At 57.7% G+C, this 27,369-nt stretch overlaps 1 protein-coding gene across 6 annotated transcripts in view; it reads left to right on the forward strand.

Annotated features, from left to right (window-relative positions):
* Positions 1 to 2,728: 2,728 nt before the first annotated feature.
* The window catches only part of Src (SRC proto-oncogene, non-receptor tyrosine kinase), a 42,916-nt gene continuing 18,275 nt past the window's right edge, over positions 2,729 to 27,369 (forward strand). For 2 of the 6 annotated variants that reach the window (XM_058575431.1, XM_058575435.1), the window contains exon 1: positions 2,730 to 2,943. The gene's annotated coding sequence lies outside the window, so the exon portion shown is untranslated. Of the gene's footprint in view, positions 2,944 to 6,277; positions 6,519 to 24,499; positions 24,634 to 27,369 lie in introns of those variants that run through there. The other 4 variants (XM_058575434.1, XM_046433366.2, XM_058575433.1 and 1 more) reach the window with 4 other exon arrangements.

Here is a 27,369-nt window from a genome sequence, read left to right on the forward strand (position 1 = left end):
GAAGAATTCGATTTTGAACTTTTGGCTGCGGATCTTGAGTCAGTTCTCGCTCCCTGGTCAGTGCCTATTCTGCTGGGCATGAGCCAGGCCATGGTCTCTGCTCTCAGGGTGGGGACAGACACACCCGGAGTGGACTTGGGACCAGGGTGTGTCAGGAAACATGTCCTAGCAGGGGTGGCATTTACTCAGGACCTCAAGGATGAGGAGGGTGGGAAGCTGGCCACTGGGGCGGGCATTCTTGGTGGGGGTTACAGCCTAAGCAGAGGCCCAGAGGGGTGGTTAAAAATAAAGAGTACTTCCACTGCTCGATAATGAAACCATTGTACTGGCCACATCCTCTGAGAACCTCAGCCACTTCGCAGGGCCCTCCAAGTTGGCAGAGGCTCCAGGTGGTAGGCTCCATCTGTCCTGCAGATGCATGTCCACGGTGCCCTCTTCTATGAATGGGCAGGACCACGAACAGTGAGAACTGCTAAATGCCCACCGCCTCACCTCCTCCTCACGTGAGCCCTCAAGGGGATCTGCTGTCTTGGCCCATTTCACAGGTGGGGGCATACCAAGACTCAGAGATCTGCGTGCTCCAAGACACACATCCAGGGAGTGGCAGAGTTGAGACTTGAACCCAGGTCTGTGGGTTCAAAGTCTGTGTTTTTAAGTTCTCTATTATCCTAACTCTAGAAAAGTCCAGAACTTTCTGTTGAATGTCTGGGGATGAAGCTACTGATATGCTGGCAAATATTTAACAACCCGTTCTCTGAAAGAAAAACAAAGGCTTGATTTGTAGCCTTTGCTGATTTCCAAGGTATAAATGATCCCTCCCTGGCTGATGTCAAGCTACCCATGTGACATCACTGAATATGGCATTGGGAAGAACACAATCAGCTCTTGCAAGTTGGTGAGAGTCAGCTCCGGCTCATCAACGGAACATATCCACCCCCACCCCAGTCCATGTGGCCAGGAAAGGCCATTAGATGTCTCAGGAGTGAATGAGGGCTGAGAAACCTGCTCCTCCAGCCAGGGGCCCACCTGGGTCCTGGGAAGCTGCGGTTAATCTTTAAGCCAGCCTTGCAAACAAGTGCAGCCATTTCAGCAGCCTGGCCTGGCCCGCGGAGTTGGCTGTGTTGCTAATCTTCATGGAGAAATCTTGAGCAGCCCCTTTCCCCTCTGGGCTCAGTTTATTTCCACACAAGGCTCTATTCTTTGGGCACAAACCTGGCCACCTTCATGGACACTTGTTAATTTAGCTTTCCCAGGATTTTTTTTTTTTTTTTTTTGGTGGCCATGTTTGAAAGCACGTGAAATCCATATTCTTCAATGTTCTTTCCTGTTTGATGGGAGAGGGGCCTGGGCTGGGGAAGTGGGTGGACCTGTCCAGGCCCGGCAGGTGGTGACTAGCCTACTTGTGAACCCAGACCAGTCAGGCTCCAGCTCCTGCTCATTCCTGCTCTCCGGGAAGCTCTGCTGCACCCTGAGGCCTCGGTCTCTCACTTCGGAGGATGCCCCTCCCAGATCCTCTCCACAGGGACCTCTGTCCAGGGAAGCCCAGGCCGGGTGCTACTCTGACCTGGCAGGGCCTAGCTTCCCAACCTGGGGAAGTGAAATGGAAAGGAGACAGGTGGTAGTCATTTAAACCAGATCCCTGGTCCATGATTCCAGGAGGATAGGTGAGGAGCCAAGGGTGGGGTGCCCACCCCCAAATAGGGCAGCCCTGCACCAGGGTCAGGAGATGGTGCACAGTCTTCATGGGGAAAGCTGGGTTTCCTCCGCATCCCTATTTCTTGCTATACTTCCTGCCCCACTGGGTCCAGAAGTACTGAGCCTCTTCATTGACTTGGAAGCTACGGAAACACCGGCCTCAGCCCCCTCCTCAGCAAAACCGCCAGCGGTCTGCAGACTGACTCTCCGACTCCCCACGGGCTGCCAGTTGTATATTTATGTACATTTTCTTTTTTTTTTTTTTTTTTTTTAAATTTTTTTTTTTTTTGGGGGGATACGAAGGAGGACTGAACTCAGGAGCACTCCACCACTGAGCCACATCCCCAGCCGTATTTTGTATTTTATTTAGAGACAGGGTCTCAAGGAGTTGCTTAGTGCCTTGCTGAGGCTGGCCTTGAACTCTTTTTTTTTTTTTTTTTTAAGAGAGAGGAGAGGGAGAGAGAGAGAGAGAGAGAATTTATTTATTTTATTTTTAGTTTTCGGCGGACACAACATCTTTGTTTGTATGTGGTGCTGAGGATCGAACCCGGGCCACACGCATGCCAGGCAAGCGCGCTACCGCTTGAGCCACATCCCCAGCCCTATGTACATTTTCTTATGCACTTAAAATGAACTGTGATGAAACTTGCTCTTTCCCACCCTGCCCCTCCTGACCCAGTCCCGACTTCAAGAAACTCGGTCAAGGCCAAAGTCAAGGCCCGCTCTTGGCAGCGCCTCAGTTTCCTCACCCGTAAAATGGGACTGATCCTGGGCCACCCAGCCCAGGTAGTTGTGCGGCTCAAATCCTGAAATGGGCCAGAGCCACCCAGCAGGGCTCCTGGCCAGAAGCAGGGTGCTGACTGCGGGCAGGCGGATTGGGTGGGCGGCCGGGCCCAGGGCCTTTTGGCCGAGGACAGCCGGGGGCGGGGCGGGGCGGGGCGGGGCTCCTGGGCCCGGGCCCCGCCCGCCGGACCCCTGGCTGGGGCGCGGGGTCCGCGGCAGGTCAGCGGCGGGCACGGCGGCGCGCTTCCTCCTGCTCGCCGGCCGCCGCCCCTCCTCCCGCGGCTCCCGCGCTCCTCCCTCCTCCCCGCGGGGGCCGCCGCCGCCTCCTCCCTTTCTCTCGCTCCGTCTCTCCCGGCCCGGAATCCATTCCGGCCCGGGAGCCGGAGCGGCCAGGCCGCCGTCTGCCGACCCGCCGGCCGCGCGGGCTGCGCCCTCCGTGCGCTGTCGCCGCGCGCCGCGGCCCAGGTGAGCGCCCCCCGCCCGGCCCGCGCGAGACCCCGGCCCCGCCCGCCGCGCCTGGCCCCTCGCCCCGGGAGCGGCGGACCTGCGGGCGCGGCCTTTTGTTGTGATGCGGCGCGGAGGGGGCTGGGCGGGGACCCCCGACCCGGGAGGCGGCCGGCGGGCGCAGCCCCCGGCCAGGTCCAGGCCAGACCCGGAATCCGAGCCCATCGGCGCCGCCCGGGCTCCGGCCCCGCGCCCCGGCCCCGCGCCCCGGCCCCGCGCCCTGGGCCCCCGCGAGCGGACTGGGGGCGGCGGAGGCAGGGCGCCCCGGGGGCGGCGGGGCGGAGGCGCGAGCCCGGGCCGCCGGGACCTCCGAGTCCTCGTGGGGCCTCGGGTGGGCCTGCTGCTGCCGGCTGGAAGGGACCGAGCCTGACTGCGCCTGGTCCTCACGGCCCCCTGCCCGCTTCCGAGCAGGCCCAGGACCGGCCGGCTCAGAAGTTGGCAAAAGTTTTGGGGTTTCGCCACTAGGCCGGGTCCACTTGCCTACCTGGGAAGGGGCTGGGGTGAGCTTGAGGCCCCTCCGGGGCCACCACTTGCCGTGCTGTGTGTCTTCAGACAACCGTCTGCCCTCTCTGAGCTGGAGTCCCTGTCAGTGGTGATGGGCCTGGGGGACTGCTGGGCTGATGGAAGGGTGGTGCTGATGGAAGGGGCTCACCTGCAGGGTGCTGTTCCGCCCCCACCCCTTGCTTTCAGGCACACTTGAGAGTGGGCAGAGTGCTTGTGGGGCCCTGAACAAGGCTTGCTGTACCTCGTGGATGCTGTCCAGTTGGGGCAGTGGTCTCGCGGTCACCTGGGGTGACAGTTGTGCTCACGCTTGGTTTCAGGGGTGGGCCAGCCTGGCCCTGTTACTGACCCCTTTCTCAGCCCCTGGCCGGGGAGTCGAGATACCTAAACTTGTGTTGCTGGGTGACTGAGGCTGAGGGCCTGGCCCACTGAGCCCCCATGTGTGAAGTGGGGGTCCTCCGCCAGGAGTCTTTGTGCTTCTGCATCTGTGGATTGGCATGTAGTAGGTGCTCAATAGACAGGTCCAGCAGTGGGATGAGCTGCCTGAGAGGGGAGGAGGGGCGCTTGCTGGCTGCCATGGAGCGGACCTCCAGAAGGAGACGGTGGGTGCCTCTCAAGGTATCCCAGAACCCCAGGAAGAAATAGCCCTGGCTCCATCTGCCACCACAGCCGTGGACCTTAGGTCCGACCCCGCTGGCCTCGGTTTTGTAAGCTGTAGAATGGGAAAATAGCAGCTGTCGCTGGCGTCTGCTCAACACCTTCTAGGGTCGGGGCTCTTGCTTATCTTCATTTTACTGATGGGGACCTGAGGACCAAGGCCATGGAGTCTGAGGCTGGAATCAGAGCCTCAGAGACCCCAGGCCAGCTGCCCTTGAACGCCTCCAGTGGTGGTCATGGTTGCCAGCATGGGACAGGCACAGGGCAGTCATGGGGAGACTCCACTTCTGGTGACTGATGGCAGCCACGAGGCTGCCCTGGAGATGTGGTGTGCCTGGGCCCTGGTGATGCGGTCTTTCCATCGGGAAGTGACTGGAGTGTGTCACTTCTCTCAGATGACTGCCTGCCCTGGCCTGGTGCACCCCCGGCCTCAGGGCACCCTGCCAGACGCGCCCTCCTGCTGTGGCCGGCCTCTGCTCTTGACTTTCCAGGATAACTGAGGTCCCCTCTCCCGGGAGCCCCACGCTGTCCTCCTTCTGTCCCCTGGCCTCTCCCAGGGCCATGAGTTATCCCCAGCACCCAGGCTGGCTCCTGCCTTAGCTTCCCCCTAGATTACCACTTTGGGGTGGGGTGGAGGTGGGGACATCCAGGAGGACGTGGCTCAGTGGCCTGCTGACACACCCTCTCCTCCTCATCCTCCTGCTCTCAGCTGACTTCGTGTCCTCAAACCTGCCGAGATACAAGTATCCAGACCCTGCATTGAGCATCTACTATGGACTGTGTGCTCTGAACCCAGCCGAGCCGTGGCGGGTTAGCAGGGCAGGTAGTTAGACCGGAGGTGATCCAGAGCTGGGGGAGCAGCAGTTCGGCCTCAAAGACTGGGAGTGGGGCTCTTTCTTCCCTCCTGATCGGCCACTTCGTGGGCCCCTTTGGGTTGTGAGCAGTGGCTAGTGCGGTAGGTACTTGCTGGGGACTTATGAAAAGTCCCTGGCCTCCCAGAAGTTAGAATCTGGAGAGTAAGCCAAGTAGCAAACAGGCTGCCAGATCAATGAGTGCATAATCCCTGAAGCGTAGAGGTTCAGGCGGAGGCCTGGGGTACAGAGGAGTCTTGAAGGAGGCATGCAGAAGTCGTCAGGTAGAAGCTCAGGGAAGGGCTTGCCAGGTGGAGGGAAGTGCATGTGCCAAGGTCCTGAGGTGGCAGAGTGTGCACTGTTGTGGAGAAGAAACTGGGGAAAGCCTGGGGGCTGGAGCCCAGGGAATGAAGTCAGTATGTGAGAAGTGAAGTGAGGCCAGTTATCAGCAGGGCTGCAACCTGTAGAGAGGCCCCGAGGCCTGGGGAGGAGTTTGGCCTCTATCTTTACGCAGGGTGCAGATGGATATCCCTCACAGTGAACGGCCTCACACCGGAGGCCAGGAGTGCAGAGCTGACCAAGGTACCTGAGGGAAATAGATGTGTAACTGGACTCCAGTGTTGTATGGGGGCTAATCGGGTCTCAAGAGGAAGAGGCATGTGAGGCTGGGCTTTGAAGGCAGAATAGGAGTTCAAGAGCAGGAGGGCTTGAGAAGGTGAGGGCCAAGGATTAGGGAGTATAATTTAGGGTGGCTGGAAGCTGGGAATGAGGAGAGAAATAGGGACGGTCAGCCGGAGAGATGGAGGCCAGAGGTATGGTAAGGGCTTCAAATCAGGTGGGCCTGGGTTCAAGTTCTGACCGTTCTTGCTGTGTGTCTGAGTCATTCATTGTATCTTTCTTTTTTTTGGTGCTGGGGATTGAACCCAGGGACACTCAACCACTGAGCCACACCCCCAGCCCTTTTTATGTTTTATTTAGAGATAGGGTCTCGCTGAATTGCTTAGGGCCTTGCTAAGTTGCTGAGGCTGACTTTGAACTAGTGACCTCCTGCCTCTGTCTCCCGAGACACTGGATTACAGGCGTGCACCACTGAGCCTGGCTCATTGTGTCTTTCTGAGATTATTTATTCATCTTGAAAATGGGGCAATTGGCGTCTCCCTTTCAGATTAAGGTTAAAGGAGGGCTCTGTGCCTAGTTGCCTGGCATCAGTTGATATTCAGAAAATGGGACTTATTTTGCTACATTGGGCAGGTCAGTTGGCATCTCTGGTATGGCCTTGCCAGCTGTGTGGTCAAGGCCTTGAGTGGATGATCTCACTGAGTCTGAAGGTGCCAGTTGGGCAAGGTTGATCTAGGAGAGGATGTTGGCAGCTAAGGTCACCAATGTGCTGGGTGACCCTGAGCTCCACCCTGCCCTCTCTGGGCCTTCTCTGTGCACGAGAAGGCTGAACTGGGGACAGTGCCATGAGCCTAGTCCAGCTGAGCCTCCTGAAAGCCTGCCGTAGGTGATCGGCTACATTTTCCAGAGGTAAATACTAAGACCTGGCTGGAGAATGGTGTCCCAGGGTGGGGCTGAGCCCAGGCTGGGGCTCTGGGCCCCTATCCCAAGGCCTGGCACTACCCAGGGCCCCCTGGTCCCTGTGGGCTGTAAAGCCACCACAGCGGCCCTCAGTGCCCCGCTGTGGGCCTTGGGCCAGGCTGCAGCTCCCGCCTCTGTGGCCTTGCTCCCCGCTCTCTGGGCTCCCACAGCGCCTGGCCTCCCCTGCGCTGCCCGCCCTGTCTCCCTGGGAATCCACTGTGGGGTCCACTGGAGCTCCTGGGGGCACTTCCTCCAAAGGGGCCTCAGTGTCCCCATCCAAGAAGAGGGCTGGTGACTCATGGTTCTAGGATGTCCCAAGAGGACAGTAGCAAGTCCTTGCTGTAAATCAGGTGCTTAGGAAGCAGGGCTGGGGCTGTGCGGCCGGGCTCCTGGCATCAGCCTTGCTGGAGCCCACTGTTCCTGAAGCCGCCCAGTGAGAGCAGGGCCGGCACCTATTAGGGCCAAGGGCAGGGTGGCGGACCGTCCACTGCGCCTGGCGGCTGGTCTGTGTCGCCGTTCCCTGGAGGGAGATGGGCAGAGGCCTCCGGGTTCAGGGCCTCATCTCAGCTTGAGTCCAGAGTCGTGTCACTTAGCGACTTGAGCCTCCTCCATCTGCGAACGTGCTTCAGTCACTGAGCGCCCAGGGGCCCTCACATCTGTCTGTCCGCTTCCTTTCCCTCTTCAGGCTCAGATCCCATCCCGTCCTGCTCTAAACTGGGCCTCCAGTCCCACAGACCCCGAGGCCCATTCTGGCTTCCTGGGAAGGAGCCCTGGGATGGATTAGTAATGTCTGCCGTGGGCACAGGGTGGGACGTGTGGTGCGTGTGCCCTGAGCTTGTCATTCCTGGCCTGTCCAGACCTTTTCTTGTCACGATGGGGAAAAGGAGGCCAGAAAGACCAGACAGGTCATCTAAGCTGGGAGAAAAACGCAGATCTCTTGACTTTGGGCAGGTGACTTCCCCCTACCTGATCCCTTCTGTTTTTCTCCCCAGAACTACTCAGAGAAGTTCCAGAATAAAAGCAGAAGTGGAGGGGAGAAATGGAACGATCTTGGCCCCGTCCCTCCTGTCCCCACCCTCGTTTCCTCACCTGCATAGTGCAGGTTCTTCTCTCACCGAGGCTCTGGGCCGGGGACCTGGCTGGGGACTGTTCAGGGGCAGCCCCCTGAGTCCTCTTGGTGCCCATGTGGCACTGGGGATGTCTAGGATGGGCAGGGAGGGGTGGCTCTGGAGCTGTTGGGGACTGTGGGAATGGGCCCTTCTGAATCCTTGAGCCCACTGGGCTGGGGAGCCAGCGGGGGCGGGTCCGGACGCTGGGGGTGGGAGCTGTGTGGGGAGGGCATCAGGAAGTGCGGCTTCCCTGCCAAGGTCTGATTAGCTCTTCTCAGGCTGCTTTGTCTAAATTTATGGTCTTGACTTTGCTGTGAATATCCTCCTGTTGTGCCCTCCCTCGCTGGATCACAATGAGACTGCCCCGTCTCAGGTGGGTCATTCCCATCACATGGAAGAAGAGACTGAGGTTCAGAGAGGCCAAGGGCTGAGGCCACAGTCCCCAGCAAGTGAACTGTGTCCCAGACCCCTGGCGTCTGACTCCTCAGCACGGCTGACGTCTTTCCCAGGTAGAGGTTAGGTGTGTCTGGGGCAGGCGACCCTGACTCGTGGGCTTGCAGCCCTGGCAGGCGCGTCTCCCTTCAGATCTTGGATGCTCACGACATATGTGGATGCAGGTGACAAGACCGCGAAGCCCCTTGGCTCTGGGTTCCAGCCCTGGGTAGCCACCTGTGCTGTGTGTGACATGGGCCATGACTGCTCTGAACCTCAGCGTCACTACCCGTGGGATGGGGGTGCCAGCGCCCAGTAGCATTAGCAGCAGGTGAGCCCTGGCCAGGTGCAGGCCCAGGGCGTGGCCGACGTCTTGGGCGAGTGTGAGATGGGGGTGACTCCTGGGACGAGAGTCCTGGCCTGTGCAGGACAGCTGGCCTGGGAACCCCCAGGGCTGTGCTGGCCACTGGGTCTGCGGGTGGCCTTCCCCGCGGGGCAGGCTGGGTGGCTGATGGTGGAAGGCCAGCCCCAGCGGCCCTCTGGGGCCGGCGCTGTACTGGCCACGGTGTCTAGTGCCCTGTGCCTCACCTGTGCCTTCTAGGTCCCCTCCCTGGATGGGCCCGTCTCTTCAAAGGTGGCCGCCGTTTGAGCATGTGTCGTCCTTGCTTGCCTGGCCTGAGAGGCGGGGGCTGCTCTTGCCCTTGTTTCTTAGGGAGCAGCCGAGGCTCAGAGAAGGACAGCTGTGGGCCCTGGCTGCACAGCAAGGGCTCCCTGAGGCGTGGTGGTCTGGGCCCCGCCCCTCAGCTCCCTGCCATGCAGGTGGCCCTGCAGCCCCCTGAGCCACCGGCCGTTTCCGGCTTGTCCTGGGTCGTCCCGCTGCCAGGCCCTTTGCTCTGCAGGGCCCAGGCCTAGTGGCCCTGCTGCTGGTGCCCTTCTAATGCCAAGGCGCTTTGGCCCCGGAACCTCCCTCCCCTCCCTGCCCTCAGCTCCCTCCTCTGCCCTCCCCATCCCCCCTTTGTCCTCCCTCCCGGCTCCAGCACATTCTGTCATACATGGCAGCGACAGTGTTCTTTGGCCTCTGTAGGAACATGTGCGGATTGTCCCTCCTGGGGGCGTAGCACTTGGTAGTTTCAAAGCCGGCCCCAGCAGGGCTGGGAGGCAGACAGACCACCATGAGTGTCTTTACTTGGCAGACAAGAAACTTGGCTTCCAGTCAGGCTCCTGCCAGAGCTCCCCCTGCTTGGGCAATGGGGACGGGCCCCATCCCACTGAGTCCCCAGCCTCCCCAGGGTTCCACGAAAGCCTAAACTTATTGTCAAAAGGATTCAGAGGCTCAGAGAAGTGAAGTGACTTGCCTGAGGTCATACAGCACTGGAGGGGCAGAGCATGGAGGCAGATTGTCCCCACGTGGAAGCCCTTCTGTTTGTTTGCTTGTTTTGTGTTAGAGACTGAACCCGGGGCACTTCCCCACTGAGTAATCCCCAAGTCCTTTTTATTTTGAGATACAGTCTCACTGAGTTTCTGAGGCTGGTCTCTAACTTGGGATCCTCCTACCTCAGCCTCCCAAGTCACTGGGATTACAGGACTTGGGACACCATGCACCTGCTGCTCACGTGCCCATGTCCCCACTTCTTCTGAACAGAATAAGACATCAGCAAGATCCTGAAGGACTGCAGCCCCAGGGGCCCACCCTTGGGGTTCCTCCGTGGTCTCTGGTGCCTTCCTCCCTGCTTTTTGAGCCGTCTCAGTGCTGGGCGGAGGGCTGTGACTGTGCCAGGGAGCTGAGGCTTGCCCAGGGTTGTCTGGGGTGTGGGTTTGAATGGCAGCCTCCTGAGCCCCAGGCTGGCCCGCCTCGCCTGGCCCGCTGACCTCGACCCTGTTCCCACTGGGCTCCAGGCAGCGTGGAGACTCCTCCAGCTGCCATGTGACTTTGGTGCACCTCGGTGCCTCCACTCGCCTCTGAGAGATGAGCCTGGGGCAGCGCCCTGTCACAGCCTGTTGCCGGGCGCCTGTGGGGCACTGGACTGGACTCTGAGCAGGGCCAGCTCACGGTGGGCGCTCCGCAGAGTCGCTGGTGTTTCACTGTGATCTCCAGCAGCCTGGAGAGGACAGGAGTGACAGTCCCGTCGCCAGCTGGGAAAATTCAGGCTCAGAGTCGGGAAGCAGCCTCCATAGCCTGCGGGTGGTCACGGCACCTCCACCTCCTGCGGGGGAGACAGGCGGACAGCTGGACTGACCCTAACCCAGAGCCCAGGCTCCTGCCCCACACTGGGTAGAGCCTCCTTGTGCCCCTGCTCTGGCTTTGGGCACTTTGCTCCCATGGAGCCTCGGTTTCCTCACCTGGGAGATGGGGCAGTGACCGTGCCCACTCTCACGACTGGTGGTGACGCCACCCGGCGCTCAGCTCAGTGCAGCTGTGGAGCTGGCCCTGGGCTCCTTCCGTGCTGTCTGGAGATGGGCCTGGTGTAGTGTGTGCCTCTGCGGGTGGACCCTGGCCCTGCACCCCTGAGCCACACTCTCACCCTTTTTATTTATTTTTGGGTCCTGGGGATTGAGCCCAGGGGTGCCTAACCACTGAGCCACATCCCCAACCCCTTGCACTTTTAATTTTGAGGTGGAGTCTTTTTAAACAACAGCAACAGAAAAACACTTATTTTTTAGCCGTAGGTGGACTCGATACCTGTATTTATTTATTTATTTATTTTTGTGGGGTGCCGACGGCTGAACCCAGCGCCTCCCGCATGCTAGGCGACGCTCCTCCTTGAGCCCCAACCCCAGCCCTGAGACAGGGCTCGCTGAGTTGCCTGGGCCTCACTAAGTTGCTGAGGCTGCCTCTGAACTGGTGGTTCTCCTGCTGCAGCCTCCCGAGTCACTGGGATCACAGGCGTGTGCCACCAGCAGCTGCTTAGTCTGCCACCCTACGCAGGGGTGGGGCCTTCTGTTCTGCCAGGGGCTTTGTCCTGAGCTGGACCAGGTCCCCAGGGCTGGGTCTGTTAGCAGGTCCACACTGGCCCTGCCAGGCTCTAGGGTCCTGGTAGCTGCCTCACCACGGTGGCGCCTCGTCTGCCTGCTTCTCTGCCGGAGCCTCGGTTTCCTCGTCTGTGATATGGGGGCAGGCGCTTTTCCTCGTAGGGCCGTTTGGAAGACTCGGAAAGCTCCTTCGACCCACGTGCCCACCAGGCCAGGCTTTGAGGAAGTGTCAGGGCTAACCAGCAGCGGCCAAGGTCACAGGGATGGGCAGGATCCCGCCTGGCAGGAAGAACACTGTTCTAGGCAGAGGATCCATGTGATCCAGGGTTTGGGGGTGGGACATTTGGGGAGCCCCGGGGCTGGGTGAGTCAGGTTGGACTGGCCGGAGCTAGGTGGGTGGCTGCCCGCCCGTGCTGCCCGTGCTGGCCACTGTGATGGGGGTCCCTGCCCTCCAGACCAGACCTCTCCGCGCCCCAGAGCAGCCTCGCGTTCTCCCCACCCCCACCCTGCCAGGTGTTCCCAAAGGCCACGGAACCAGATGAGCCACAGTTCTATTTGGGGACAACTCGGCTGTTCCCGTTCCTCTCCTGTGCCCTAGTTTAGAAACGACGTGGGTTTGGTACCATTTGGCCATTTGCACAAAGCTCCCCCTCCTCCCCCTCCACCCGAACTGCAGGTCCCCGGCTCGTGGGCAGCACGGGCGCCAGCGCCTGCCGGGTGCTCCTGGACTCTGCCCCAGGTTCTCCGGGTGGGAGGTGGCCGCTGGTCCGGGCCTTGGGACGGTGCTGGGGACCCCAGGGGTGCTCTCTGGGAACAGCGTGTATTCTGGGGAGCCAGATACAGGCCCTGGTCCTTGCCCTGTCCCGGGGTAGATGCGGGGCAGGTTGGAGGCCTAGCACGGGGCCAGGCGGGCTTCTCAGAGGAGGTGACACCAGGCTTGGCTCTTAAAGGGTGAGCAGGAGCTCACCAGAAGCTCTCAGCCTGCCAGAGAAGGGGCGGCTGGCACGAGGCCCGGTGTGGAATCACCTGGCCTGGGCGGCCGGTGCGTGTGCCAGGGGGTTGGGAGGGGACTGGGTTCACCAGGCGGGATCTGAAACCCTCAGGGTAGCTGGACGTTGCCTGGGGTGATGGGCGTGGGCAGGGCTCAAGACAGGGCTGGAGAGCCCCAGATGGGGCGGAAGGAAGGGGCTGTTCTGGGTTTGGAGTGGGGTCGCCTGGCTCCTGGGGAAGAGGTGCTGGGATGCTCCTGGAGGATGCGGGGGTCTGTGGGGTTAGAGCTTGGGTCACAGCCCTGTGGTGCTCTGTGGGCAGCCCCTGTTTTGGAACCAGGCCACTGAGGGTTTGGGCTGGGAGGTTGGCTGGATCCCCTCATGGAGAGCCACGGGTCCCCATCAGGGGGCTTGTGCACTGTCCCTGGGCAGTGAGGAGGGCCCTGGGGCGCCTGCGCACTCAGCCTTGTGGTTCTGCTGGCTCAGGCAGTGTGGCTTTGTGAGGTGGCCCTGGTGGCTGCACTGAGAACAGAGGCCTGCAGAGAAGGCGGGTGCCGATGGGCAGGTGGCCTGTCGGGTGGACGGGGCAGTGCAGGGTGCGGGGCAGGTGCTGCCTGGCCGGAGGCAGGGGACATGCGTTGCAGCCCATAGGCCTTGTAGGGGCCCAGTGCCTACCTGGGTGCAGGCTCAGGAGATGGGCACGGGCCTGCCCTCCTCCCGGGCTGCGTTGGGAGCTGCTGAGCCTGCGGTGCAGGCACCTGGCCTGGAGTCCCAGCATGGCGCTCTGGCCAGTAGACCTTGGCCATGAGTCTTCTCCTGGGGCTGCTGCGGGGACGAGAGCAGACCTCACAGGCCGTGCCCAGCCCGGGGCCAGCCCGGGGAGCCTGGCTCTGGAGCAGGGCCCTGGCTGACATGGGTGCTGGGCTGCTGCGGCCAGCTTCCGGTCGGCCCCTGCTCTCGGCGCAGAGGGACAAAGCCCCTTTGTGATGGGACACATGGAGCCCGGGAGCCCTCTCCCCAAGGAGCAGGGCGCCCGCCCTCTCCACGCGGCTCCCCTGGGAGAAGGGACTCCCGAGACCCAGCAGGGCAGTGCAGGGGGAGCCGGGGCTCGGCTCCAGGTGACGAGCTGGGCACACCCTTCTCTTCTCTGGGCCACCTTCTCAGGAAGGACCCAGGTGTCCCTGGTGAGTCCCGGGCCCTCTGTGGGTGCCGTGCCCGTCCATCCATTTCTTCTTCTTTTTTTATACCTTTATTTTGTTTTATTTGTTTTATGTGGTGCTGAGGATCGAACCCAGGGCCTCGCACGTGCTAGGCGAGCGCTCTACCGCTGAGCCCCGCCCCAGACCCCCCCAATCCATTTCTTCCTTCAGCAGTGACCCTGTCCCCTCCCCTGCCAGGCCCAGTGCTCTGCTCAGCGTCTGATCTCACCAGAAGGGGCCCGAGCATCCGAGCTGTTCTCTGGTTCCACTGTGAGGGGGACAGAAGTGGCCCCTGTCCTCCAGGAGCATGTACTCACAGCGAGTTACGCCACTGGAGCTGTGGTCCAGGCAGAAGGGACCTTCCACAGGAGGTGGTTCTTGGGCTGAGACTGAAGAGAGCAGAGTTGGCTGTGTGTGCTGCCATGTGGCCTGTCAGAGCAGGTGACATGTCAGTCCTGAAGGCCAGAGGAGGCGAGGGGTGAGGAGTGTGGATGTTGGGGGAGGATGCTCTGGGCAGAGGGGACTGCATGTGCAAAGGGCCTGAGGCAGGAGGGTGCTGGGAAAGGGGTAGAGGCCAATACGGGTGGAGCAGAATGAGGGAAGGGAGTGGGGCTGGTAGAGTGCCCTGTAGGGCCTTGGTGTTCCCCTGGAGGACTTTGAACTCCTGTAGCTTTGAATGTCAGGTGTCCTTTAGGTGAAGCTGACATTCTCACCCATTTTATAGGTGAGAAAACAGTATGAGAGCGGCACATCCATAGCCTGGATTACACAGTGGGCAGGGCCGGGCAGGGCCGGGCTTGGCCTTTCAGGGCCCAGGGGACCAAGGGTTTGGGAAAATGGATCCTGACCCTCAACTCCAGCTAAATTTTATATCTGTCTCCTGTCCTGGACTGTCTGGAGGCAGAGGCTGCCTGTTGTGACCCTGGAGTGTCAGGGGGCTTAAATTCCCAACTTGCCCTGTGAATCTGGCCTCAGTTTCTCCCACTGTGAAAAGGGCACAGTGTGGTCCCACCTCACAGTGCTGTTGGGAGGGCCAGTGTCAGCAGTGAATGTCAGCAGGTGCCTTACTTTTGCAGTCTGGGGGGAACGAGGGTATGTGTGTGAGCCTGGACTTTGGCCACCTGCCACCCCAGAGCTGGGTGTCAGGGTGGGAGCAGAGAGTGGCCTCTTGTGGAAAACAGCACCTTGTGACTAGAGGTTCCTGAAACCCATGCCCAACACCCTTTCCACTTGGGGAAAACAAGTCGGGGGGACCTGGGTCTGGAAGAGGCTCCCCAGCACCAGGGCTTCTCTGCCAGGCCCCTGCTGCCTGCCCAGGCCTCAGTCACTTTGCTGTGCTCAGCCACCACCTGCTTCCTGGTTATGTCCTTCCCTCTGGGGCTCCAGGCTTGGGACAGGCCCTCACGGGAAGGGATCCTGTCCCCATTCAGGGACTGGGGTCCAGAAAGTGGCCCGCATCCTGCCCAGGGAGCCTCGGGAACAGCAGGCAGGGCCGTGCTGTCCCTAGAGGGCTGGAGGAGCAGGAGGCCCGTGGGTCCCTTCTTGGCATGCCCCGGCCGCAGGCCCTGTTGTGGAAGCACCTTCATCCCTGCCAGCCCGAGCCTGCAGCGGCCCCACCCCGACTGCCCTGGCAGAGCCGGTTTGAGGCCTGCCAGCTTCGAGCGTGTTGGGACCATGAACGCAGGGACAGACACGTTCTGGCTGCCCTGGCCCTTGGACGCCCCGATCACTCCTTGCTGGCTCCCTCCGCAGGCATCTCCTGACACCCAGGCTCTGGGCCTGGGCCTGCGCTGGGCGGGGCTGGGGCCTGCAGTCGGCTCAGACATGCGCACTGCTCTGTGTAAGTGGCGCTCAGAGGTCCTGCCGTGAGGGGGCCAGCAGGTAGTGGCGGAGTGTGCCGGGCACAGGCCGTGGGGTGGACAGGCTTGGGGCCAAGGCCTGCCACCTCTTCGTCCTGCGGGGCCTTCACCCACCCACCCGTACCTCCACCACCACCCACCCGCCCATCACGCACCCATCCATCCCCAAAGTGCTCCCTGAGCACCCCGTGTGCCGGATGGTCTGGAGCCTGGAGATCCTGCAGAGGACCAACCAGGACATTCCCCTGCCTCTGTGCACGGTTTAATGGAAGAGTCTGAAGCGCACAGCAGATAGGGGGGCCACAGGCACGTCTGTAGGCAGGTGACAATTATCCCCGGTCTAACGTGAAACAGGGAGGGGTCAAGTGCCGTCTGGGTCGCCGAGGATGGGTTGCGATTGGGCATTCACGCTGAAGGAGGGGAGCAAGCCATGGGGGTCCTGGGGGAGGGATGCTAAGGCGGGAACAGCTAGTGCAGAGACCCCAGGCAGGAGCGAGCCCTGGATGTTAGAGGAGCAGTAAGGAGTCGGGACAGAAGGACAGGGTCACACAGCCGAGGGCCAGTCCAGGGAGGCCTCTGGGCCGTTCTGGTTTTGACCGGGAGTAAGATGGGGGCGCAGGAGTGACTGGGTGCGGTTAGACTGTGTGGAGCCCCCCAGGACCAGGGGGTGAGTGCCAGGCAGGTGGACCAGTGGGGAGGGGGGCAGCTGCCTCCTGAGCCCAGCAGGGAGGCCCCTGGTGCCTTGGGTTGTTGGAAGGACCAGGTGGTCAAGTGTGCATGTATCCCATATAAATACATATTCCGTGTATAGGTAATTTTTGTGTTAACATATCTAGTCCTTTTACATGTTCTGTCTTAGAGGCATATTGATACTGAACCTCCCGAACCCCTTGCTCAGCCTCCACCATCACCAGCCCTAGACCTGTTGTGCCTGACCATACCCCTTCCACCCCCATCCTGTGTCATTTTAAAGCAAATCCCAGCTGGTGTAGTGGCACACACCTGTAGCCTTGGCCACAGGAGGCTGAGGAAGGAGGATCTCAAGTTTGAGGCCAGCCCCAACAACGACCTTGTCTCAAAACAAATAAGAAGGGTGTAGGCATGTAGCTCAGTGGTAGAGCGCCCCTGGGTTCAACCCCCACCACTGCAAGAAAACAAAACACCACAAAACCACAGTCCACCCAGCAGGAATCCAGAATGACGCCATCACATCAGCAAAAATCCTCTCCTTCCCCAGATGTATTTTGATGGTGAAGTGGATGCCTGTGGGCCTCCCTCCCCTGCCATTATGTGAGGTTCAGGACAGCCCCTCCTGCACCCCAGGCTGTTGTGAGGTAGTTCAGGTAAGAGGCTGAGGGAGCCTAGGGCCTGGCACAGCAGCGCTCAACAGATCTGAGCTGTTGCAATTGCTTTGACAGCAAGCACTTGGGGTACACTTGCCGGGGTCTGGATCCTGGTCTGAGCTTCACAAATATGAATTTATTTAATCCTGACGTAGTTCTTTGAAGGAGTCTGTAATGCTTTTCCCAGTTTTCTAGGAGAAGAAACAGGCACAGAGATGTAGAGAAACTTTCCCAAGGTCACACAGTGGGGAAGGACCAGAGCTGGGTTTCTGACCAGACAGTCCAGGTGTTGATCCCTATGTGGTGGTGCAGGGTGGTGTGTGAGTCCAGAAGAGTGGTAGCCTCTGCCTCGGGGGCAGGTGAGTCTGGCACTGCCTGTGCTGAGCACTACAGGTGCCCTGGAATGCATGGGGGCAAGGGGGAGGGCAGGGAACAGCACGTGGGGAGGCTCAGAGGCTGGGGCAGAACTGAGGGGTGGGGGGAGGGCGCGGCGGTAGGCCCCGCCACAAGCTCGAGCTGCGGGCGGCAGGTGCTGTGTTTGGGTCCGAGCCCTTGCTGACGCCCCAGGATCTGCCAGAGCCCCGTTTCGTGGGTGGGTAAGGCGGGGGCTGGACCTTCCTGCAGCCTTGCCGAGGGCTTTAGGCTCAGGCTGGTCATGTGGCAGGGCCTGCCCACTGGGTGCCCCTGCCCACTGCTGTCCCCAGAGGGGATGTGCATGGTGTGGGCGGGGAGGGGGCACTGTGTTCCCAAGCTGGGAGGCAGCGGAGCTGCTGGCAGGAACAGCGGGCACCGTGGGCAGGGCCCGGCTGGTGCCGTCCCCAAGCCCAGCCGCCCCAGCTGGTGGGGGTGGGGCAGCCGAGGCCCCCAGAGAGGTGACCATGGAGGGCTGGGGGGGGAACCTGTCCCCTCAGTGTCCCACAGCACCCCTCATCCTGAGAGGGGTCTGTTGAGGATCCTCAATGGGCCAGGGCCTGGTGTCCTGGGGCTGGTGCTGAGGCCCCTCGGGGTGTGGGTTGCCCAGGGCCACGAGATGCTGCTGGTGGGGCCCTGTGCGGCCACTGGTGCTTCGCCCGCTTCAGACTGCCCCGCGCTACCTGGTGGGCCCCTGAGACCCAGTGGCCAGTGGGCCCCCTGGGGCTGGCGACTCCTGTCCTGCTTCTCCTCAGTTGGTGCCCTTGGGCCTGATAGCCCTGCCCACATCGTCATTCACAGGCAGGCCTTAGCCTTGCTGTGTGACCCAGGGCTGGGTGTCCCCCTCTCTGAGTCTCAGATATTTCACGGGTGAACGGGGAATGCTTGGAAGTCCTCCCTGAGATTGGGGCCGTGACCTCCTGGCTTTGTAAGCTATGCTGCCACTCGGTGAGTCCTGGGGGAGAAGCTGGCGGATGAAGGCCCCCAACCCAACCTCGCCATCCCCCAGCCTGAGGTGCTGCCGGGAGGAGGACCCAGTCTCCCCTCCCTCCCTGGACCTCCCTCTGGGCGGAGGGCCTTGGAGAGACTGAAGCAGGTGGGGCGGGACAGAGCCAGCCCAGTGGCTCCCGTGCCTTTCTCTGAACTGTCCCTCTAGGCCTTGGCCAGAGCAGGCCTTCTGCTGGCCCCCTCCTGCCCAGCCTCGCATTCAGGCAGCTCTCCTCCTCCAGGAAGCCCACTGTGATCAGGTGTCCTCTTGCCCCTCGAGCCCACCAGAGTTAGGGGTCCCTGTGCCCTGGCAGGATCCCTGGGGGACGCGGCCTGTGTCCCCACTGCCCTCCCCAGGGCCCTGAGAGAGCCTGGTGCTCCCCGCTCAGTCCTCCAGGCCTCCCTGGCCTGAACTGCCTGACAGGCCCCTCTTGGGGTCTTCCTTGGGCCTCCTCGTGCCGGGTCCCAGGGCCAGCAGCCACCCGGCCTAGCTGTGACCCACTCCTGCTCTGAACCCCCGCCTCGCCTGGTGTTTGCCCCGGGCCCCTCGCGCTGCTCCACGTCTGGGAGCAGGACCGCCCTGCGCCCTGGACACGGTGGGCCTTGGTGCCAGCAGGGTGTGGGCTGGCCGCCTCCTGAGCCCCGCGTCCCCAGGTGGAATCAGTGTGGCCACGGCTTGCCCCAGAGCTGTCGGGAGCATCGAGGGGCAGGAGGAGGCCTGCATGATCACCACGCCCCGTCAGCACAGCCCCTCACTCCTTCCCGGGAAGCTCCGGGGAAGGGGACCCTGCGGGGAAGAGCCCAGCCCTGCGCTCCTCCTGTGGCCCTTTTCCCAGGGGCCCTGGGGGGAGCCTCTTTTACGGGGAATGGGAGAGGGACTTGTCACCAGCTGCCGGGGACTGGGCACCTACAGTGCGGGCAATGGTGGGTGGCCGAGCGCCGGCCAGGGAACCTTCCCTGCTCACGCCCCCTCTCCCAGGCCTGCGCCTTGGTCCCTCCCGGCGCCATTTAGATACAAACCAGGCCCCAGTGGCCTGCAATCCCTGCGGCGGAGGCTGAGGCTGGAGGATCCAATTCAAAGCCAGCCTCAGCAACGTGGCGAGACCCTGTCTCAAAAAGTAAAAAGGGCTGGGGACGTGGCTCCCTGGCTAAGTCCCCTGGGTGTGGGCCCCTGCAACAATACAAACAACAAAACCCCACGAAGCCCCAGGGAGCAGGAGATCACTCCATGACGTGAGGGCCAGGGCTGGCGGACCCATCTGTGCAGAGAGTGGCTGGGCTGGCGTCCTCAGGGACCCCGGCCTCGGCCTCAGTGGGTGGCAGGTGCTGGCGGCCTGCTCCAGGACATCCTGAGGAGCGAGGTGCGTCAGCTGGGGACCAGCCATGGGGGTTCTGGGGCCACACGCCCACTTAGGCCCTGGCCCTGGCCCAGAGGCCGAGGATGGGGGTGGGAGGTTTTCGTCTCCCTGTCTGGGCCTCCGGGTCTCCCTCTGGAAGACAGGCTGGCCATTCCCAGTATAAGGACCCCTGAGCCCAGTTGGGACCAGTGACCTTGTGGGAGCAGAGGAGCCAGAGCCCTCAGCTAGTCCTCTGCAGCCTGGATAGTGGCCCTGTCACCCTCTTGGCTTCTTTGTGCCTCTTCTGTCCCTTTTTCTGAAAGATGGGGCCCATGGTCCCTGCGTAGAGATGTCTCACTGGGACTAGAAGCTCAATGGCAGGAATGGCGAGGTCAGGGTCAGCGCTAGGAGGGGCCCTTTCCTGAGGCTGGCCTGGGTGCCCAGGACTTTGCATGGAGGAACCGGTTAGCCGTGGCACCTCCCTGGTGCCGAAGGAGGCCTCGGTCGACCCGCCCGGAGTCCGGTGGGCAGCAGCTGTGCCTCCTTCACCACGGTGCTGCTCCCCTGGTGGCAGGTGCCTGTGGGCCTCTGTGCTCCAGGACCTGACCACTGCCCCGTCCCCGACTCGGCGTCCGTACCCACTCCCCTGCCCCTGGTTGGGCCAGTGCTCTCAGGAGACATTCCTTGACCAGCTGAGCACCCTTGTCCTTCTGAGGCGGTGTGATTGCTGATCCAGGCCCCGCAGGGCCCTCTTTGGGAGAAGGGCCCCAGGGTATACAAGACTGGTGTCCAGACATCTGGATTTGCTTTCTGACACTGTCTCTGATGAGCTGTGTGACCTTATGCAAGCAGCTGAACTTCTCTGTGCCTAATTCCCTCATCTACAAAATGGGCTGACCCCAAAGAGCAGGGGTGGCCTCCCCAGGTTAATGCATGCAGTGCACTTAGCATGGGACTGTCCCTGAGGAGTCCCTACGCATCATGTAGGTGTTGTTACCAACCAAGAGCCAGTTGTCCCTCCTCTGGAGCCCCCGATGGAGATGGCACCGTGTCTGCCATGTGTGAGTGGACGCCAGGCAGGCCTGGGTGGGCTTCACCTTCCCCAGGCTTGAGGGGAGGGGGGAGCTGGGGAAGACTTTTCAGAAGTTGAGAACCTGCGTGTGACACCAGGCAGTCCCTCTCCCTCTTGGAGCCTTCATGGAGCTAGGCAGAGCTCTGTCCCCGATCATCACTGCTGGCCACTCGGCTTTCTGTCTCGCGTCCTCGGCTGGTCCAGCCATTCGGCTTTTGTCTGTCCTGCCCACGGCCGTGGCTGGAGTGGAGTAGGTGCTCAGCTAAGCTGGGTGCCCAGTGATGGAGGGGTCCCCGGCTCCCGGCTCCCCTGGCTGGAACACATCCTCTTCCTCTGCTGTGTGAACCCTGTCCTCAAGGCCCTTCTCCAGGCCACCTCTCCCAGGAAGCCCCCAGCTCCTCCCTGCCACAGGAGGTTGCTGGTCCTCCGAGCACGCGCTCCGAGGCTCTTTGGCGGTACCTGTCCCCCTTGGGGTCCCTGGTAATGGCTTTCTAGCCGACAAGGACTGCGCTTCCTGGGAGCCCCGGCTGGCACTGTCCACATGATCCCCCGCATCGGCCGAGCACGGTGGGTGTGATCACTGTCCTGCCCTTTGCAGGACGGAAGCCGAAGGCTCGCAGCGGTGACGTGACCTGCAGTCCGCGAGGCAGAGCGCGGATCCGAAGCCAGCTAAGCCCGCGCGTTTCCTTAAGAGGGAAAATCATTCCGCGCATGCGCATGCTGTTCTGACAGCCTGGGAGGGGACAGGGAGCAGCGCCTGTCCTTCCGCGGGGTCTCCTTGTTTGGGGCAACCACTGCGGAGAACCTCGGGCGTGTCCCTCCAGGGATCCAGGCACATATGAGCGCGTATGTCCACTTAAAGAAATAGTACACAGTCTGCGGGTCTTCGCTGGACTCGATTCTCTTTTTTGCAGTTGGCCAGGATCTTGGCCATGCTAGGCAAGTCTTCACCCCTGGACCACATCCCAGCCCCTCTCTGCACTTTGTTTTGAGATGGGGTCTTGCTGTGTTGCCCATACTGGCCTCAAACTCCTTGGTTAAAGTGATCCTCCTGCTTCAGCCTGCCAAGTAGCTGGGACTACAGATGTGCACCACCAGGCCCATCTTAACGAGGCTTGTCTCTTGAGGACATAGCTTGGAGATCATTTTGTGCTGCTTCTGTCTTTTTCATGGCTGCATAGTATTCTACAGCATGCATGGAAACCATGCTTGTTTTTTATTTAGTCAGTGATGTTTTGATTGATTCCTCCTTTTCCTTGTCACATGCTTCTTGTCTGTGTGGAAGGACATCTGTAGGGTGGATTCCAAACTGCCGGGTTGGCCAGTGCATTTTGATTTGGATAAATCTTGCCAGTTTGTCCTTCAGAGAAGTAGGGGGTGATGGATGCCACACTCTCTGGTGTCCTCACTCTCACCCACACAGGGTTAAAATTACCTAATTTTGGGATAAATCTTATAGGTATCATTTTGCCAACTGAAGATTGTCAGTGGCCTCCAGTGTAGGTTTTTTTTTTTTAACATATTACAGTTTCATTGAGATAAAGTTCACCCTCCGTGCAGTTCATCCCTTTAAAAGTGCAGTCCCGTGGTGGTGGGTGCGTTGCAGAGCTGTGCAGCCTTGGCCACAGTCAATTCTAAAATGTCTTCATCACCCCAGAAGGACACTGCGCATTACAGTCAGGACACGAGTCCCCTCCCCCCCCCCCCCCCCCCCCCGCCCCGCCCCATGCTGAGGCAGAGGTCCACCTTCCTGTTTCTGTGACGTGCCTCTTCTGGACGTCTCAGATAAAGGGACCTTTCTTTCCTCCCCCAGTACTGGGGATTGAACCCAGGGCCTGGTGCATGCAGGCAAGGGCTCTGCCGCTGAGCTGCACCCGACACTCGCTCATGTCAGTGTGTAAGATGTACAGCGAGCCAAGGTGCCATCCCTGGTCACGAGCTTCACTAGTGTGATATTTTCAGGATTCACTTACATTGTAGTCGCATGTTGTGTCAGTACTTCATTTCTTTTTCTCACCAAATAACGTTTCATTTTGTGGGTATGTCATGTATATCTGTTTTTTTTTTTTTCTGTGTGTGGTGGTGTGTTGCTGGGGATTGAACCCAGGGCCTTGTGCATGCAAAGCAAGCACTCTACCAACAGAGCTATGTCCCCAGCCCATGTATATTGGTTTTTAACACATTAATATATATATATTAATTAATATATATATATATATATTTTTTTTTCGATGCTGGGAATTGAACCCAGGGTCTCATACATCCCCATCCCTAAAATGTTTTTTTTTAATTGACATAAAAATTGTACATATTTGGGAGGTCCAAGTGATGCTTCATGCACGGGTACGTTGTATAATATTCAAACATGGTGAGCATATTCATCTCCTCAAACATTTATCATTCTTTTTTAAAAATACTAATTCTTAAGTTTTAGGTGGACACAATATCTTTATTTTACATTTATGTGGTGCTGAGGATCAAACCCAGTGCCTCATGCATGCTAAGTGAGCGCTCTACCGCTGAGCCACAACACCAGCCCCTTATTCTTTTTTAAATATATTTTTTTTTAGTTGTAGATGGACACAATATCTTTATTTATTTTTATGTGGTGTGAGATTCGAACCCAGTGCCTCACACAGGCAAGGCAAGTGAGCTACCACTGAGCCACATCCCCAGCCCCACATTTATCATTTTTTATGGTGAAAACATTAAAAGCAATTTCTTCTTAATTTAAAAAATATATATAAAGCACATGATCCACATCGGTAGCCAGGCCACTGTGCAGGGGCGCCCAGGGCTACCTGTCGTCAGCCTCAGGGAGCACCTTGAGGACGTCCCCCAGCCTGGAGCCACCCTCCTCCTCCGGCCCGTGAGGCCCCTGTTTTGGATTCTGCAGAAGCCAAGCAGGCACTGTGGTCTTTCTGTCCTGGCGAACTTCACACAGTGGCCTCCAGTCTACCTGTGTTGTCACAGATGACAAGATGGAATCCTTTTTTTAAAAGGGCTGAACGGTGTCCCTTGGGCGCAGACCTTGCTTCCTTTATCTGTTGTCAGCTGACGGACACAGGTTGTTTTCACTTCTTGGCTGTTGTGAATTGTGCCGTGGTAAACACGCGGGGTGTGTGTGTGTGTGTGTGTGTGTGTGCATGTGTTTGTGTGCGCGCTCATGTGCATGCTTTTTGGGGGTGCTTTACCACTGAGAACCTCCCCCGTCTTTTTGATTTTTTAAATTTTGAGACAGCGTTGCCAAGTTGCTGAGGCTGGCCTTGAACTTGCGCCCGCTCCGTCCCAGCCGGGACGTGTCTTTCCTTCCTCCTTGATCTGCACCCAGGTTGGGGTCCTGGCTCCCGTGCTCATTCTCTGTGTGGCCCTCTGGATAACTCGGGGCCCTATCCGGGGTGCTGCGTTGTTTCACATCCCACCAGAAAGTACCCGAGGCTTCCAGGTGCCCCAGGGCACGGTGTCCTGGAGGGTGTGACGGGTGCCTGGCTGTGGCTTGCGTTTCCCCAGTGACCGACGCCATTGAGCGTCTCTGTGTGTGCTCAGTGGTCATTTCTATATCTTCTACTTAAGTCCTTTGCCCATTTTTATATTGGGTTCTCTTTGTCATTGAGTTGTAAGAATTGTTAATATATTTTAGATACAAATCCCTTGTCAGGTTTATGGTTTGCAAATATTGTCTTTCATTCTGTGGGTTGTCTTTTTACTACCCCCCTTCCCGTGGTGCTGAGGATTAAACCCAGAGCCGCACCATGCTTGGCCAGTGCTCGGCCACTTGCCCGGCCCTTTTTGAGACAATTTCTCGATAAGTTGCTCAGGGCTAGCACAGGTGTGGGCCACTATACCCCACCATCTCAGGCTTTTTTTTAATCTTTATTTTTTATGAGGTACTGGGGATTGAACCTCGGGTGCTTTATCACTGAGCTATGTCCCCAATCCTTTTTTGTTTTTTGAGACAGGATCCTGCCAAGTTGCCCAGGTTGGCCTCAAACTTGGGATCCTCCTGCCACCGTGTCCGGCTCACGTCCTTTGTTAATACAGCCATCTTGTACTTTGCAGACTTGCTAAACTCACGCGGAGTTCTGGCATTTTGTTTTAAGTGGAATCCGTAGGATTTTCTGCACACAGGGTCGTGTTGTCTGACCTCGGCTAACTGAGGTCAGAGGTGGTTTCATTTCTCCCTCTCCTATCTGGGCGCCTGACATCTTGTCTTCTTCCTTCATTGCCCTTCAGTCTAGAGCAGAAGGGACGTGCGTGGACGTGCGTCTGTGCTTGTTCCTGATCGTGGGGGCGCATCCTGCCTTTCACACCAAGTGTGACGTGAGCTGCGGCGTTTTCCCAGATGCCCATTAGCAGGTTGAGAAATCCCCTTCTTTGGGGCATTTTATGATTGGGGGGTGTAGGGTCTTGTCAAATGCTTCTGCATGTACTGGGGTCATTATCTGGGTTTTATTCTTTGTTCTGTTGGTATGGTGGATCTCATGAATTGATTTTCAGAAGTTGAACCAGCCTTGCATTCACGGGCTAGGGAGAGCTTGGTCGTGGTATGTCATTCCTTTCACACGCTGCTGGGTCTTGTCTTGTAGTATTTTGTAGAAGACTGTTACATCCGTATTCATGAGAGATAGGAGCCTTTAATTTTCTTTCCTCGTGATATCTTCGTGTAGTTGTGGTATCCAGGTAATACTGGCTCCAAAGAACGAGTTCCCTAGTGAAGAGTGGGCCTGAATTCTTCCTAATGTCCAGTAGAATTCAACAGCGAAGGTCTCTGAGCCTGAGCTTTAGTGTGTGAGAGAGAGAAGTCTTAAAATTACTATTTCTATCTCTTATTTTATTTTGGCACTAGGGATTGAACCCAGAGGCACTTAACCATGGAGCCCATCCCTGGCTCTTTTTTGAATTTTATTTAGAGACAGGGTCTTAGGACTTCACTGAATTGCTGAGGGTGGCTTTGACTTTGCAATCCTTTTGCCTCAGCCTCCCGAGCTGCTGGGATTACCAGCTTGCACCATCCTGCCTGGCTTATTTTATTTTTTTGCCATGCTGGGGATTAAACCCAGGGCCTCTGGCGTGGAGGGCAAGTGCGCTACCACGGAGCCACATCCCCTGCCCTTGGGTACTTTACTTGTTTTGGGTTAGATTTCACATTTCTTCTTGGTTTCTGTAGTTTGTGTTTTTCTAGGAATTCATCTAAGCTGGCCAATGTGTTGACACAGTTGTTCATATAGACCCTTATAATCGTCTTTCTTTTTTATTTTTACTTTGTTTGTGTGGGAGGTGGTACTAGGAATTGGATTAGGCAAGTATCCTGCCACTGAGCCAATCCCCGTCCTTTTATTTTATTTCAAGACAGGGCCTCCCTGGGCTGGCCTTGAACTTGTGGTCCTCCTTCTCAGTATCTGAGTAGCTGGGATCACAGGCCAGTGCCATGAGGTTAGGAGATGTCTTCCCTTTCATTCCTAATTTTAGTAAATTGAGTCTTCTCTTTTTTCCTTTTCAGATGAGCTGAAGGTTTGTCAATTTTGTTGATCTTTTGCAAGAACCAATCTTTAGTTTGTTGATTATCTCTATTGTTTTTCTGCTTCAGCAATCTCTAATCTTTATTATTTCCTTCCCTTTATTTGCTTTGGCTTAGTTTTTCTTTGCCAGTGTCTTAAGGTGAAAGGTCAGGTTACTGGTTGGAGATCTCTCTTCTTTTTTATTGAACATAAGAATTCACCACTCTACATTTCTCTTGAAGTTCTCTCTTACTGTTTATCCATTTTATTTTGTATTTACTTTTTAAATATTTATTTTTTAGTTTTAAGTGGACACAATATCTTTATTTTACATTTATATTTATTTTACCTTTATGTGGTGCTGAGGATGAAACCCAGTGCCCTGTGCATGCCAGGCGAGCGCACTACCCCTGAGCCCCAGCCCTAGCCCTGCTCATTCATTTTAATATGTTGTGTTTTTATTTTAAAGAAGCTCCCGGTTTTTTGTGATCCCTTCTTTGACTCACTGACCACTGAGAAGCGTGTTGTTTGACTTTCACGTCTTTCAGATTTCTTTCTGTTATTGCTTTCTTTCTTTCCCTCGTGGTGGGAAACATACGTTGTGTGATTTCACTGCTTTAGATTTATTGAGGCTTGTTTCGTGGTGTGGCATATGGTCCAGGCTGCAGTGTTCCGTACCCACCCGAGAAGGACGTGCTGCTGCTGCTGCTGCTGGCGCAGTTTCCATCTGAATTCATGAGGCTGAGCTCTCCAATGTGTCTGAGAGCCGTTTGGGATGCTTGCTTTTTCTGTAAACTGTGTCTAGTCACTTTTCTTATTTTGCAGGCCATCCTTCTATGTTAAGAAAAAAACTCTTGTCTACCATGAGGTGCAAATATTTTTCCCATTTTGAATGTTTTTTGTAGTGTTAGGGATGGAATCAGGGCCTCAAGCATGCTAGCTGAGTGGCCTTTCATACCATATCCCCAGCTGCTTATTTATTTATTTCTGCCCTTGAACTTCATCCAGCCCTGGATTTGTTTATGTTTACCAAGCCTTCAGGCTGTTTGTTTGTTTGTTTGTTTGTTTTGGTACTGATTAAAACCAGGGACACTTTACCACTGAGCCCTTTTCTTAGGTTATTTTTTATTTTGAGACAGCATCTCGCTAAGTTCCTTAGGGTCTTGCTAAGTTGCTGAGGCTGGCCTTGAGCTTTGGATCCTCCTGCCTCAGCCTCCTAAGTCACTGGGCTTACAGGCATGGGCCACTGTATCTGGCCAGTTTAGATTCTTAAGGAGACTGCTTTATAATTTAAAAAGTGATTTCTAAGTTTTGTATTATGTTTAGGAATGCTTTCCCCATTTTGAGATTAGAAGATTTATTCTTTCATCCCCTTTAAGAGCTTTATGGTTTTAATTTAGTTGTGGTTTAAATCTGATTGATTTTGAATTTTATTGGCATATGGAGTAAAATTGAGATCCAGTTGTGTTTTCTCATGACAGATTGTTGGTCCCAACTCCATTTTATAAATAATTCACCTTTTCCTCACTGGTATGAAATGCCACTCTCATTATAGATTAAATTCCTGTATGTTTGAAGATAATTTTTATACCCT

This window comes from Marmota monax, unplaced genomic scaffold, assembly GCF_021218885.2.
Source record: "Marmota monax isolate L192 unplaced genomic scaffold, Marmota_monax_Labrador192_F-V1.1 WCK01_AAM20220418_F8-fsc00014, whole genome shotgun sequence".
NCBI lineage: Eukaryota > Metazoa > Chordata > Mammalia > Rodentia > Sciuridae > Marmota > Marmota monax.